We start from the raw sequence: 14452 nt of genomic DNA, 5'->3' as shown, positions 1-14452 counted from the left end.
TGGTCCCCACAAGTAATTGTCACCCCACCCTCTGCTTCCTATCACTGAACCAGTTACTAATCTATTTACATATGTCCTCTACAGTCCCAGCTCCTAAATCATCTGGTGCCAGAAAGTTAAAAAGATTTGTAAATTACTTCTATTAAAAAATCTTAATCCTCAATCCAGTCTGACCACAGTGCTTTCTGTTGCCACCTCTATCCATATAAGGAACTGCCCAGAGTAACATAGTAACATAGTTCATAAGGTTGAAAAAAGACTGGAGTCCATCAAGTTCAACCTATAACCCTAATGAGTTGATCCAGAGGAAGGCAAAAAAAAAACCTCATACTAGAGGTAAAAATTCCTTCCCGACTCCAATATGGCATCAGAATAAATCCCTGGATCAACCTCCTATCCCTATAAATCTAGTATTCATAACCTGTAATGTTATTATTGTCCAAAAATGCATCCAGACCCCTATTGAACTCTTTTACAGAGTTCACCATGACCACCTCCTCAGGCAGGGGGGTTCCACAGTCTCACTGCTCTTATGGTAAAGAACCCCGGTCTGTGCTGGTGTAGAAACCTTCCTTCCTCTAGACGTAGAGGATGCCCCCTTGTTATAGATACAGTCCTGGGTATAAATAGGTCATGGAGAGATCTCTGTACTGTCCCCTGATATATTTATACATAGTTATTAGGTCTCCCCAAGCCTTCTTTTTTCTAAGCTAAATAACCCTAACTCTGATAATCTTTCTGGGTACTGTAGTCCTCCCATTCCCTGTATTACTCTGGTTGCTCCCAAGTCCTTTTCCACGTCGGTCGTCCCAAGTGTTCTCCCATTTAATACATAATACCAGCCCGGATTTTTCTTCCCCGTGTTCATTACCTTACATTCATCAGTGTTGAACCTCATCTGCCACTTCCCAGCCCAAACCTCCAACCTATCCAGATCCATTTGTAATAGTGCACTGTCCTCTATTGTGTTATCTACTAGACACAGTGCACTGTCCTCTTTTGTGTTATCTACTATACACAGTGCACTGTCCTCTATTATGTTATCTACTATACACAGTGCACTGTCCTCTATTGTGTTATCTACTATACACAGTGCACTGTCCTCTTGTGTTGTCCACTTTACAGAGTTTAGTGTCATCTGCAAAGATTGCTACTTTACTATTCAACCCCTCTACAAGGTCATTAATAAATATATTAAATAGGACAGGACCCAAGACTGACCCCTGTGGTACCCCACTAGTAACAGTCACCCAATCAGAATAAGTACCATTAATAACCACCCTCTGTTTCCTATCACTGAGCCAGTTACTTACCCACTTGCACACATTCTCCCCCAGCCCAATCCTTCTCATTTTATGCACCAACAGTTAATGTGGCACCGTATCAAATGCTTTGGAATAATCCAGATATACGACAACCAGCGATTCCCCCTGCTCCAGTCTGGAGCTCACCTCCTCATAAAAGCTGATCAGGTGACAGGACCAATCCCTCATAAAGCCATGCTGAAATCCTCAAACAATTTACATACAACGGAGGTTAAACTATCAGGTCTATAATTCCCGGGGTCACCTTTTAACCCCCTTTTTAAATATTGGCACCACATTTGCCATGTGCCAGTCCTGGGGAACAGTCCCTGTTACTATAGTGTCCCTGAATATTACATTACTTAATTCCTTTAGAACACGGGGGATGAATGCCATCTGGACCTGGTGATTTGTCTATTTTGAATTGTTGTAGGCACTGTACTTCTTCCTGGGTTAGACAGGTGACCTGTACTTCTTCCTGGGTTAGACAGGTGACCTGTACTGGGGAGTTTACCTTATCTCGCTGTATTTCACCTGGCTTTTCATTTTCCTCAGTGAACACAGTGGAGAATAATTTGTTTAATATATTTGCTTTTTCCTGATCCCCGTTTATAATGTCTTCCTCATCATTTTTTTAAGGGGCCTACACTTTCATTTTTTACCTTTTTGCTATTTATATAGTTAAAGAACATTTTGGGTTAGTTTCCCTCTTTGGCAATGAGTCTTTCTGTCTCTATTTTTGCGGCTTTTATCTGTTTTTTACATAATTGACATTTTTCTCTATAGCTTTTTAATACATTCTCACTGCAATTCTGTTTTAGTAGTTTAAATGCTTTATTTTTGTCATTTATTGACCCCTTAACATTTTTATTCATCCATATTGGTTTTCTTTTATTCTTGATCCTTTTATTCAAATAAGGTATATACATCTTACAGTGAGAATTTAAAATATTCTTAAAAGTCTCCGATTTAGTGTCAGTATTTTTGTTTTTGAGGACATTATCCAATTTTATATTGTTAAGGGCTTCTCTGAGTAGGAGCAAATCCCCATAGCAATCCTCTCCTGCTCTGAGCAGTTCCTGACATGGGCAGAGATGTCAGCAGAGAGCACTGTGGTCAGACAGAAAATAAATTCAAAAAGAAAAGATTTTCCTGTGGTGCATACAGCAGCTGATAAGTACTGGAAGTCTAATCTATAAAAATAAATAATAATAATTATTGATCTCCCGCCTCTCCCTCCTCTGACTCTCTCCTCTTTCCTATCCTTTCCTTTCCCCCATATGGCTGTACCTAGAACATGATACATTTTTGCTAGCCATTACATATTGCCAGTGACTACCTTTTCATGCTTGTTCTGTTTAGTGCTATATTATCTTTCTGGTGACATTCTATGTCGGTTGCTTCCATATTGTCTTGTCCTTTATTTTTTGTTGAAACTTTAAAGGGTTACTCCGCCCTTAGACATCCCCTATCCAAAGGCACCCCAGACATCCGGTGCATGGAGCGAACTTCGCTCCGTGCCAGATGACTGGCGATGTGGGGCGGAGGCTCGTGACGTCACGGGCATGCTTCATCAATGCAAGTCTATGGGAGGTGGTGTGACGGCCGTCACGACCCCTCCCATAGACTTGCATTGAGGGGGCATGGCCATGACATCACGAGCCTCTGGCGCTGAACCCGATGCTCTAAATCAGGGATCTCCAACTCAAATCATCCAGGGGCCACAAGAGGTAGCAGCTGGGTGAGGCTGGGCCGCATGCGCCCCTCACATATAATGCCCGCATCATGCACCCCTCACCATCCACCAGCAACACCACCCACCAGCAGTAGCACCCCCATCATCCACCAGCAACTCCCCCATTCCCCCTACCCCGTGTGATAATAGCATGAGCTGACGGGTGATGAGGGTGCTACTTCTGGGGGTTCCCCACTATAGGTTGGCAGCAGGTTCCCCACATTATGTAGTAGCAGTTTCCCCACACTAGGTAGTAGCAGTTTCCCCACACTAGGTAGTAGCAGGTTCCCCACATTAGGTAGTAGCAGTTTCCTCACATTAGGTAGTAGCAGTTTTCCCAAATTAGGTAGAAGCAGGATCCCCACATTAGGTAGTAGCAGGTTCCCCACATTAGGTAGGCAGCAGATTCCCCACATTAGGTAGTAGCAGGTTCCCCACATTAGGTAGAAGCAGGATCCCCACATTAGGTAGTAGCAGGTTCCCCACATTAGGTAGGCAGCAGGTTCCCCACATTAGGTAGTAGCAGGTTCCCCACATTAGGTAGCATTGTCGTTCCCCCATCCCCCCCCCCCCCCGACTCACACACACAGACAGACACACACACATAGACGCACACATACATAGACACACACAGACACCCACACACATAGACACTCTTACCTGTCCTGCGCTGCGCTTCTCCTCTCCGGCAACGGCCTGACGAGTGACGTCACTGACGTCCTCCCGTGCGGGTCTGCGGAGGGACGTCACATGCGCGATGTCCCTCATCAGACTCGGGCCGGCCAACTGGAGACGGGGAGGAGGAGGGCGAGGTAAGTGACGCCTTCCAGCATTTAGCACTGCTAGTCTGAAGCAGGGCTAAATGCCTGAAGAAACCCCCTGCCTGGCACCCAGAACTGTATGTCCCGGGCGTCGGACAATACAAATTACACATCCCTGGTGCGGGCCACATCCTTTGGATAGGGGATAAGATGTCTAGGGGCGGAGTACCCCTTTAATAAAAAAATGTATCAATCTAGTGCAGGGAATGGTATTTAAACAAAAGGTTTGGAGACCGCTGGTCTATATCTTTATATAATAGCGGTATAAGCGGTCAGCAGGTGATGGCAGTGCGTTCCTACCAGACCACCAGCAGCCATGAGCCAGGAGAGCAGACTTCGAGCCAGGCAGATCTGCCAATAGTCATGTTCCTCCCTCCCCGGGGAGACACTGAGACCTGGAGCAAAATCCATCTCCAATCTTATGTTCATACAAGGCCGTGTCTGAAAAGCTTCATAGAGAACCCTGTGATAATGCGTTACTTGTTCGAGCGGCCGGGCACGGCAGAAAAGTGATCTCATGCTCCCCGCACCCGCTGCCAGCTTTTTTTCATTAGCAGGTAATTGAGCAGAAAGTAAAACAAGACGAGTTTATGTTTATCGAAACGTTTTATCAAATGCTAAAAAAGAGGGAAAAAAGCCAATAATGGAGAATACGGCAGAGCGAACGGGATCGGTAACTGTAGTTAGAATGTTGCATTATATGTATCATTCCTTTATGTTTATTTGTAGCATGGTCCCGAAAAGACTAAATTTCAGAACCAATAATGGCTCATCTGAGGGGCATATCTAAGGGCGCCAGCACATATCTCTAGCCATTACCCACCACAACTATGAGAGAAAAACCACCACAGTTTCTTAAAAATGTTTATCTTTTTCCAGCCTTAAAGGGGTACTCCGCCCCTAGACATCTTATATCCTATGCAAAGGATAGGGGATAAGATGTCTGATCGCAGGGGTCCCATCGCTGGGGACCTTCGCGATTTCCCTGCTGCACCCGGCATTCGTTTAGAGCGTCGGGTGCAGCGCCAGAGGCTCCGTGACATCACGGTCACACCCCACTCGTGACGTCATGGCCACGCCCCCTCAACGTAAGTCTATGGGAGGGGCGTGACAGAAGCCCCTCCCCCTCCCATAGACTTGCGCTGAGGGAGCGTGGCCGTGACATTACAAGCCGCAGCCGAGATCGCGGGGGTCCCAAGCTGCAGGACCCACGCATTCAGACATCTTATCCCCTATCCTTTGGATAGGGGATATAAGAGGTCTAGGGGCGGAGTACCCCTTCAAGGTGGTGGCGATCCTCTTTACCTGTAAGCCCCAGAGATTGGAAGAATGGTGCGGCCATCAAATCTCATTGATCCTCTCAAGATAAGATGCAGGAAAGAGGGAGGTGAATGACAACCATGGAAGGACCTAGTGGACATAGAAGGATCTAAAAAAAAAAACAAAAAAACTGAAATATTGAATGTATATTAGACATTTTTCATTTATATATTTTTTTCATTTTCTTTTTAGTCAGGACCACAGAGTTTTAAGCTGTATTGGGGCTTCGGATTGGATTAGGACTTGAGGCCACATCTGTATAGAGATTGTGTTCTCTTCACGTTCTTCTTCAGGTTCTTTGGTTTCTCCCGATCTCCAAGATCATCCGGATAAATTTGCTTCTTAGGACTTTGCCTGTAATGTGCATATCATGAACATGTTGGATGACAAAATAAGTCTGTGAACCCCCAAAGGACTGCTGTGAGTGGTTACAATCTGTGGACCATGTTGGTTCTTAATAGGCAATGGGAATGATCTAAATATTGTACATTTTCTAATAATAAGAAATGTAAGAAGTCCCATGCCGAAAAACTTATGTTTTAGATCACACAGGGGTGTATTGGGGCAACCGTTGGGACCCTTCACGATCTCCTATACGGGGCCCTGTCTCTCCCTGGGAGCGGCGTGTCACAACCCCCGCACAAAGCACGGAGAGCCGTTTGGCTATTTTCGGTTCTTCCATAGACATATATGGAGGGGGCGTGGCTGACCCCCCATCGGGCGGGGGTTGTCACACGCTGCTCCTTGGGATAGGGGATACGTTTTTCGGCATGAGGTTTTTCCTTGTAGTCTTGCCACGGCTGAAGATCATGGCTATCATCACCCTGTAGACATCATCCCGCTACTCAAAAACCAAAGACTCTTGATCCAAAAAAGGTGTCATGGCGAACATGAACACTAGTGATAAACTGAGGAACCCCATACGTGAATTTATCTATTCCGGGTGGAGTCGCCCTTTTTCCCCTGTCGATATATACATATATATACAAGTCAGTAATGACTGTGACAGTACGTAGCGCTCCGCCACCATCCCGGAAGCCTCCCCCCCTCCCTCCTCTGTGAACCTCCCGCCGCTCTCGTTGGCCTTGGCCAGATAATTGGAGAAACAGCGAATGCGCGGGCGTTCATTGTTGTCGGCTTTAACTTAACCCCATTCACCTCGGCGACAAAAAGGCGAGATTTTTATTTATCTTGTCCGGCTGTGATCTCAGCACTAATGTTCCCTTTGATTCCTCGGCCCATTCATGTCGGCCCAGCCGGTCGTTCCCGCAGCACTGTACTCCTGTCGGAGTTATTGTGCCGCGCGGAAGGACTATTGAAGAATTATCTAAACCCCCACAGAATTTCCCGAGCATGAGAGGAGCCGAGCTTGTTATTGCTGCCAGTGCGCCGATGAAAAGAAACGTTATTTTACCTTTTCTCCGAACCATGTTTTTTTTTCTTTTTTTTTCTTTTTGTATTTTTTTGTTTTTGTCATTGTGTATCCGCATAAAAACTCAACACCTTATCTGGTAACGTCGCGGCATCTTTAACTTCTAATAGATTTTTTTTCTCTCCGCCGCCCTTCTATAAATGCCGCCATGTAGGTTTTCTCTCTTTTTTCTTTTCCGATTGTTCCCATGAAAGTCTTGCGGAGTGCGATTCTCGCTGTGACGCTTTTGTGTGAGTCAAAAATCAAGATTATAGGTAACAGAGAAGAAAAGCAGAGGGAAGAGGAGGCCAGAACCTTATTTCGGTGCCGGAGAAGAATTTACCAGCGGGGATCGGTGACGGGCGTTCAAAGGGGGGACAAGACGGAACGGTGTCGCCGGGGTCACCGTGTCAGGACACTATTTGTGCTGCTCACACAGAGACGGAAATTTCGAAACAAGCTCCTGTCCTGGGTGGAACATCCTCTGCTCTAATAAAGGACAAGAAGAGGACTCTGTGAGTGGCGTCGGGGTTCCTCCATAACCCCCTCGTACATTCATTCCTTAATGGGAAGGATGAAAGCGCCGTTCACACTGAATAAATACATAACGGCCCGTGGGGGGCAATGAGGGAAAGGACGGCCCCCAACATTAACATACACAATGTTGCAAACTAATAGAATAAAGCAAATAATCATCACTAGTAGCGAGGGACAATGTATCTAATCCGATCATATGCTTATCCTGTGTGATACCGTTTTTTTCTGCCACTGTATCTAAGTTCCCTATGTGCAAGACTTTGTCATTGTATCTAAGCCTATCATGTGTGACACTTTTTATGAGCTTCTGTATCTAGGTCTCCCATGTGTGATACTGAGCTGCTGTATCTAAGCCTATCATGTGTCATACTGTTTACTGAGCCAGTGTATCTAAGTTCCCTATGTGTGATACTGCTGTATCTAAGCCTATTATGTGTGAGACTGTTTGGTGAGCCATTGTACCTAAGCCTACCATGTGGGATACTGTCTGCTAAGCTGCTGTATCTAAGCCTATCATGTGTCATACTGTTTACTGAGTCAGTGTATCCAAGTTTCCTATGTGTGATACTGCTGTATCTAAGCCTATTATGTGTGAGACTGTTTGGTGAGCCATTGCATCTAAGTCCACCGTATGGGATACTGGCTGATGTATCTAAGCCTACATGTGTTATACTGTCTGCTGAGCTGCTGTATCTAAGCCTATCATGTTTCATACTGTTTACTGAGCCAGTGTTTATCTAAGTTCCCTATGTGTGATACCGCTGTATCTAAGCCTATTATGTGTGAGACTGTTTGGTGAGACATTGTATCTAAGTCTGTCATTTGTGATACTGTCTGTTGGAATGCTGTATCTAAGCCTATCATGTGTGATTCTGTTTACCGAGCCTCTGTCTCTAAGGTTCCCATGTGTGATACTGTCAGCTGACCTGCTGTACCTAAGCCTATCATGTGTGACACTTTTTACTGAGTCTCTGTATCTAGGTCTCTCATGGGTGATACTGTTTGCTGAGTCATTGTATCTAAGTCTATCATGTGTGATACTGTTTACTAGGCCAGTGCATCCAAGTTCCCTATGTGTGATACTGTCAGCTGTGGCCCTCCAGCTGTTGCAAAACCACAACTCTCAGAATTCCCGGACAGCCAACATCTTTTGTGTGTGATACCGTTGTATCCAAGTCTTTCATGTGTGATCCTGTTGTATCTACATCTTTTATGTTTGATACTGTTGTATCTACATCTTTTAGGTGCAATACTGTTGTATCTACATCTTTTACATGTGATACTGTCGTATCTACGTCTCTTAGGTGTGATACTGTCGTATCTACGTCTTTTACGTGTGAAACTGTTGTATCTACGTCTCTTACATGTGATACTGTCGTATCTACGTCTTTTACGTGTGAAACTGTCGTATCTACGTCTTTTACATGTGATACTGTCGTATCTACGTCTTTTACGTGTGATACTGTCGTATCTACGCCTCTTAGGTGTGATACTGTCGTATCTACGTCTTTTAGGTGTGATACTGTCGTATCTACGTCTCTTAGGTGTGATACTGTCGTATCTACGTCTTTTATGTGTGATACTGTCGTATCTACGTCTTTTACGTGTGAAACTGTTGTATCTACATCTTTTACATGTGATACTGTAGTATCTCGTATCTACGTCTTTTACGTGTGATACTGTCGTATCTACGTCTTTTACGTGTGATACTGTCGTATCTACGTCTCTTAGGTGTGATACTGTCGTATCTACGTCTTTTACGTGTGATACTGTCGTATCTACGTCTTTTAGGTGTGATACTGTCGTATCTATGTCTTTTACGTGTGATACTGTCGTATCTACGTCTCTTAGGTGTGATACTGTTGTATCTACGTCTCTTAGGTGTGATACTGTCGTATCTACGTCTTTTACGTGTGATACTGTCGTATCTACGTCTTTTATGTGTGATACTGTCGTATCTACGTCTTTTACGTGTGATACTGTCGTATCTACGTCTCTTAAGTGTGATATTGTCGTATCTACGTCTTTTATGTGTGATATTGTCGTATCTACGTCTTTTATGTGTGATACTGTCGTATCTATGTCTTTTATGTGTGATACTGTCGTATCTACGTCTTTTAGGTGTGATACTGTCGTATCTACGTCTTTTAGGTGTGATACTGCCGTATCTACGTCTTTTAGGTGTGATACTGCCGTATCTACGTCTTTTAGGTGTGATACTGTCGTATCTACGTCTTTTAGGTGTGACACTGTCGTATCTACGTCTTTTAGGTGTGACACTGTCGTATCTACGTCTTTTAGGTGTGACACTGTCGTATCTACGTCTTTTAGGTGTGACACTGTCGTATCTACGTCTTTTAGGTGTGATACTGTCGTATCTACGTCTTTTAGGTGTGATACTGTCGTATCTACGTCATTTATGTGTGATACTGTCGTATCTACGTCTTTTACGTGTGATACTGTCGTATCTACGTCTTTTATGTGTGATACTGTCGTATCTACGTCATTTATGTGTGATACTGTCGTATCTACGTCTTTTAGGTGTGACACTGTCGTATCTACGTCTTTTAGGTGTGACACTGTCGTATCTACGTCTTTTAGGTGTGATACTGTCGTATCTACGTCTTTTAGGTGTGATACTGTCGTATCTACGTCATTTATGTGTGATACTGTCGTATCTACGTCTCTTAAGTGTGATATTGTCGTATCTACGTCTTTTATGTGTGATACTGTCGTATCTATGTCTTTTATGTGTGATACTGTCGTATCTACGTCTTTTACGTGTGATACTGTCGTATCTACGCCTCTTAGGTGTGATACTGTCGTATCTACGTCTTTTAGGTGTGATACTGTCGTATCTACGTCTCTTAGGTGTGATACTGTCGTATCTACGTCTTTTATGTGTGATACTGTCGTATCTACGTCTTTTACGTGTGAAACTGTTGTATCTACATCTTTTACATGTGATACTGTAGTATCTCGTATCTACGTCTTTTACGTGTGATACTGTCGTATCTACGTCTTTTACGTGTGATACTGTCGTATCTACGTCTCTTAGGTGTGATACTGTCGTATCTACGTCTTTTACGTGTGATACTGTCGTATCTACGTCTTTTAGGTGTGATACTGTCGTATCTATGTCTTTTACGTGTGATACTGTCGTATCTACGTCTCTTAGGTGTGATACTGTTGTATCTACGTCTCTTAGGTGTGATACTGTCGTATCTACGTCTTTTATGTGTGATACTGTCGTATCTACGTCTTTTATGTGTGATACTGTCGTATCTACGTCTTTTACGTGTGATACTGTCGTATCTACGTCTCTTAAGTGTGATATTGTCGTATCTACGTCTTTTATGTGTGATACTGTCGTATCTACGTCATTTATGTGTGATACTGTCGTATCTACGTCTTTTACGTGTGATACTGTCGTATCTACGTCTCTTAAGTGTGATATTGTCGTATCTACGTCTTTTATGTGTGATACTGTCGTATCTATGTCTTTTATGTGTGATACTGTCATATCTACGTCTTTTATGTGTGATACTGTCGTATCTACGTCTTTTAGGTGTGATACTGCCGTATCTACGTCTTTTAGGTGTGATACTGCCGTATCTACGTCTTTTAGGTGTGATACTGTCGTATCTACGTCTTTTAGGTGTGACACTGTCGTATCTACGTCTTTTAGGTGTGACACTGTCGTATCTACGTCTTTTAGGTGTGATACTGTCGTATCTACGTCTTTTAGGTGTGATACTATCGTATCTACGTCTTTTATGTGTGATCCTGTCGTATCTACGTCTTTTAGGTGTGATACTGTCGTATCTACATCTTTTATGTGTGACACTGTCGTATCTACGTCTTTTAGGTGTGACACTGTCGTATCTACGTCTTTTAGGTGTGATACTGTCGTATCTACGTCTTTTAGGTGTGATACTGTCGTATCTACGTCATTTATGTGTGATACTGTTGTATCTACGTCTTTTACGTGTGATACTGTCGTATCTACGTCTCTTAAGTGTGATATTGTCGTATCTACGTCTTTTATGTGTGATACTGTCGTATCTATGTCTTTTATGTGTGATACTGTCGTATCTACGTCTTTTACGTGTGATACTGTCGTATCTACGCCTCTTAGGTGTGATACTGTCGTATCTACGTCTTTTAGGTGTGATACTGTCGTATCTACGTCTCTTAGGTGTGATACTGTCGTATCTACGTCTTTTATGTGTGATACTGTCGTATCTACGTCTTTTACGTGTGAAACTGTTGTATCTACATCTTTTACATGTGATACTGTAGTATCTCGTATCTACGTCTTTTACGTGTGATACTGTCGTATCTACGTCTTTTACGTGTGATACTGTCGTATCTACGTCTCTTAGGTGTGATACTGTCGTATCTACGTCTTTTACGTGTGATACTGTCGTATCTACGTCTTTTAGGTGTGATACTGTCGTATCTATGTCTTTTACGTGTGATACTGTCGTATCTACGTCTCTTAGGTGTGATACTGTTGTATCTACGTCTCTTAGGTGTGATACTGTCGTATCTACGTCTTTTATGTGTGATACTGTCGTATCTACGTCTTTTATGTGTGATACTGTCGTATCTACGTCTTTTACGTGTGATACTGTCGTATCTACGTCTCTTAAGTGTGATATTGTCGTATCTACGTCTTTTATGTGTGATACTGTCGTATCTACGTCATTTATGTGTGATACTGTCGTATCTACGTCTTTTACGTGTGATACTGTCGTATCTACGTCTCTTAAGTGTGATATTGTCGTATCTACGTCTTTTATGTGTGATACTGTCGTATCTATGTCTTTTATGTGTGATACTGTCATATCTACGTCTTTTATGTGTGATACTGTCGTATCTACGTCTTTTAGGTGTGATACTGCCGTATCTACGTCTTTTAGGTGTGATACTGCCGTATCTACGTCTTTTAGGTGTGATACTGTCGTATCTACGTCTTTTAGGTGTGACACTGTCGTATCTACGTCTTTTAGGTGTGACACTGTCGTATCTACGTCTTTTAGGTGTGATACTGTCGTATCTACGTCTTTTAGGTGTGATACTATCGTATCTACGTCTTTTATGTGTGATCCTGTCGTATCTACGTCTTTTAGGTGTGATACTGTCGTATCTACATCTTTTATGTGTGATACTGTCGCATCTAAGTTTGTTATGTGTGATATTGCCGTGTCCACGTCTTTTATGTGTGATTCTGGGGTGAATGTTGCTCCTCCAGCGGTGGACACTATATGTCGGTGTAGTTATGCTCCCCCACAGCTGCTGTCGCTGACCGGGCTCCAGATGTTGGCACCTGTGCAGTGAATGGACAATGGCCGCTCTGTAGGATATATCACATGAGGTTCTCCCCGGATACAGATGCCACGGTTGTGCCCAGCGCTGTGCCCTCCGCCAGTAACCTGATCCTGAGATGTGGTTTCCCACCGTGCGGCCGCAGTAAATGGCGCCCTGCTTCTTTATAAGATCCGTCCATAAACAGGGTGTCCGCAGCTGCTGATCCCATCTCTACGGTGAGAACCACCTGATTTTCGCACAGTTCTTGGCACCGAGGTTGGATGAGAACCAAAGCGCCATTACAGGGGATTGGGTTAGGCTGGGTTCACACCACGTTTTTCAAATACGGTTACCGTATACGGTTTTCCACTAAAAAACGTATGGCAAAAACCGTATGCAACCTTATACAACCGTATGACTCCAAATTAAAACGTATACGGTTTTTCCCCATACGGTTCTATCCGTTTGCATCAGTTTTTGCCAACGATTTTGCTATTTTGTTGGAATTAGTTTTCCAGCAATTTAATAAAGTTACTATTGTTCTATTGAAATTCCAATCTGCGCATGTGTCAACTCCAAAAACGGATTAGAAAAAACGTGTGCAACCGTATTCTGAAATTCTGTGTACGGTTCTCATAGACAACAATGTTAAAAGAACCGCATACGGTTCGCATACGGTTTTCCAACCGGAGGCAAAAACGTGGTCGACAGCGTTTTTGCCTACGGTTGAAAAATCGGCAAAACCGTATCCGAGGCAAAACGGATGCAACCGTACACAACATTTGGAATACGGTTTACAATGCATTCTCTATGCATACTGTTTCGGATACGGTCGTATACGTTTTTTTGCGGAAAACCGTATACGGTTACCATATTTGAAAAACGTGGTGTGAACCCAGCCTTACACGGGTGATGTCAGGTCAAATGTGTAGTTGTGAGAATCCGGGACAGGGGGGGGGGGGGTGACAGAGCCTCAGTTCTAGGGGGAATGGCGGAGGGGAACTACGTAAGTGATGGGGACGGGGGAAGGTAGCCAGGTAAGAAATGGGGATGAAGAAGGGGACCAGGTAAGTGATGGGGAAGGGAGAGGAGGACCAGGTAAGTAATGTGGATGGGGAGGGGAACCTGGTAAGTGATGGTAACAGTAACCAGGTAAGTGATGGGGACAAGGGAGGGGAACCTGGTAAGTGATGGGGACGGTAACCAGGTAAGTGATGGGGACAGGGGAAGAGTAACCAGGTAAGCGATGGGGAAGGGGAACGTAGATAAGTGATGGGGACCACTGAGGTAACAAGGTATAATGGAGATAATACAGAGAATTACTTCTAGAAATATCCATTATTTTCATCAGATTTATACCATTTATTAGTATAACATAATATCACATTGATTACTGAAGAGGACAATGGTCAGCTTTGCTGTGTGGACTGAGAGCAGTCAGCAGAGTCATCTCATTATTACATCATTAATACAAGGAGAGGTCAGCAGAGAAATCTCATTATTACATTATCGTAAGAGGGCGGGGTATGCAGAATCATTTCATTATCTTTAGAGGGAGGGGCCAGCAGAGTCATCTCAATACAGTTAGAGGTCGGGGTCAGCAAAATCATATTATTATTATTAAAGGGCAGGGTCAGTACAGTCGTCTCATTATTATTAGAGGGCGGGATAAGAAGAGTCATCTCATTATTACTAGAGGTCGGGGTAAGCAGAGTCATCTCATTACTAGAGGGCGGGGTAAGCAGAGTCATCTCATTACTAGAGGGCGGGGTAAGCAGAGTCATCTCATCATTAGAGGGAGGGGTAAGCAGAGTCATCTCATCATTAGAGGGAGGGGTAAGCAGAGTCATCTTATCATTAGAGGTCGGGGTAAGCAGAGTCATCTCATTACTAGAGGGCGGGGTAAGCAGAGTCATCTCATCATTAGAGGGAGGGGTAAGCAGAGTCATCTCATCATTAGAGGGAGGGGTAAGCAGAGTCATCTTATCATTAGAGGGTGGGATCAGCAGAG

Source organism: Hyla sarda, chromosome 7 (genome assembly GCF_029499605.1).
Source record: "Hyla sarda isolate aHylSar1 chromosome 7, aHylSar1.hap1, whole genome shotgun sequence".
In the NCBI taxonomy this organism is placed as follows: domain Eukaryota; kingdom Metazoa; phylum Chordata; class Amphibia; order Anura; family Hylidae; genus Hyla; species Hyla sarda.
This window is presented reverse-complemented; position numbering follows the sequence as displayed.